Raw genomic sequence first — 2,500 nt, 5'->3', positions numbered from 1 at the left:
CAACAAAAATAGCATCAACATTTAAGTCATCTTTAAAAATTAATAATATCGGTTACTTGATAATTTATACATCAGTTATACAGGTTTTATTTTAATTTTGTACATTTAAATATATGAATATATATTTTTTTCAATTAAAAATTCTGTGATGCTATTTTTGCATACCAACAAAAATAGCATCAACGTTTCAAGTCATCATTAAAAATTAATAATATCGGTTACTTGATAAATTATAAATTAGTTACATAGAATTTATTTTTATTTTAGGCATTCAATTATATATGAATATATATTTTTTTCAATGAAAAATTCTGTGATGCTATTTTTGCATACCAACAAAAATAGGATCAACGTTCCAAGACATCATTGAAAATTAATAATATCGGTTACTTGATAAATTATAAATTAGTTACATAGAATTTATTTTTATTTTAGGCATTCAATTATATATGAATATATATTTTTTTCAATGAAAAATTCTGTGATGCTATTTTTGCATACCAACAAAAATAGCATCAACGATCCAAGACATCATTGAAAATTAATAATATCGGTTACTTGATAAAATATAAATTAGTTGTATAGAATTTAGTTTAATTTTATGCATTCAATTATATCTGAATATATATTTTTTTCAATTAAAAATTCTGTGATGCTATTTTTGCATACCAACAAAAATAGCATCAACGTTCCAAGACATCATTGAAAATTAATAATATCGGTTACTTGATAAACTATAAAATAGTTGTATAGAATTTAGTTTAATTTTATGGATTCAATTATATATGAATATATATTTTTTTTAATTAAAAATTCTGTGATGCTATTTTTGCATACCAACAAAAATAGGATCAACGTTCCAAGACACCATTGAAAATTAATAATGTCGGTTACTTGATAAAATATAAATTAGTTGTATAGAATTTAGTTTAATTTTATGCATTCAATTATATATGAATATAATTTTTTTCATTTAAAAATTCTGTGATGCTATTTTTGCATACCAACAAAAATAGCATCAACGTTCCAAGACATCATTGAAAATTAATAATATCGGTTACTTGATAAACTATAAAATAGTTGTATGGAATCTAGTTTAATTTTATGCATTCAATTATATATGAATATATATTTTTTTTAATTAAAAATTCTGTGATGCTATTTTTGCATACCAACAAAAATAGGATCAACGTTTCAAGTCATCAATAAAAATTAATAATATCGGTTACTTGGTAAATTATAAATTAGTTATATAGAATTTAGTTTAATTTTATGCATTCAATTATATATGAATATATATTTTTTACAATTAAAAATTCTGTGATGCTATTTTTGCATACCAACAAAAATAGCATCAACTTTTCAAGTCATCACTAAAAATTAATAATATCGGTTACCTGATAAATTATAAATTAGTTATATAGAATTTAGTTTAATTTTATGCATTCAATTATACATGAATATAATTTTTTTCAATTAAAAATTCTGTGATGCTATTTTTGCATACCAACAAAAATAGCATCAAGCAAAAATATCACTTATTTTTCTAATTTTCGACTTGTAGGACGATCAAGTATACTATTCTTTGGATTCTAAGATTTTTTTCAAGTGATTATTTTCAAAGTTGGGAAAAATGAAAAATTATTCTAAGTCCCCATTCGTAGTTCTTTTTGATTCGTATTGCTTCGGCGCAAAGTAGGTAGGGACACTTATGGATTTCTCAATTTTTGGATAGGGACAGCCGGATAGCCGTCATTCAGCATAAAAGCTATTGTTATATGCATAATTTGATGTGAGGAATGGGAATTGATTGAAATTTTCACCCGCCAATTGCCGGCTGGCCTGATTTTAAGGTTTGAGAATCTTGACAATGATTTTGCATACCGACAAAAATAGCATCAAGCAAAAATATCACTTATTTTTCCAATTTTCGACTTGTAGAACGATCAAGTATACTATTCTTTGGATTCTAAGATTTTTTTCAAGTGATTATTTTCAAAGTTGGGAAAAATGAAAAATTATTCTAAGTCCCCATTCGTAGTTCTTTTTGATTCGTATTGCTTCGGCGCAAAGTAGGTAGGGACACTTATGGCTTTCTCAATTTTTGGATAGGGACAGCCGGATAGCCGTCATTCAGCATAAAAGCTATTGTTATATGCATAGTTTGATGTGAGGAATGGGAATTGATTGAAATTTTCACCCGCCAATTGCCGGCTGGCCTGATTTTAAGGTTTGAGAATCTTGACAACGATTTTGCATACCGACAAAAATAGCATCAAGCAAAAATATCACTTATTTTTCCAATTTTCGACTTGTAGAACGATCAAGTATACTATTCTTTGGATTCTAAGATTTTTTTCAAGTGATTATTTTCAAAGTTGGGAAAAATGAAAAATTATTCTAAGTCCCCATTCGTAGTTCTTTTTGATTCGTATTGCTTCGGCGCAAAGTAGGTAGGGACACTTATGGCTTTCTCAATTTTTGGATAGGGACAGCCGGA

This window comes from Diachasmimorpha longicaudata, unplaced genomic scaffold, assembly GCF_034640455.1.
Source record: "Diachasmimorpha longicaudata isolate KC_UGA_2023 unplaced genomic scaffold, iyDiaLong2 ctg00000133.1, whole genome shotgun sequence".
In the NCBI taxonomy this organism is placed as follows: domain Eukaryota; kingdom Metazoa; phylum Arthropoda; class Insecta; order Hymenoptera; family Braconidae; genus Diachasmimorpha; species Diachasmimorpha longicaudata.
The sequence above is the reverse complement of the archived record's forward strand: the minus strand, read 5'-3'. Positions refer to the sequence as shown.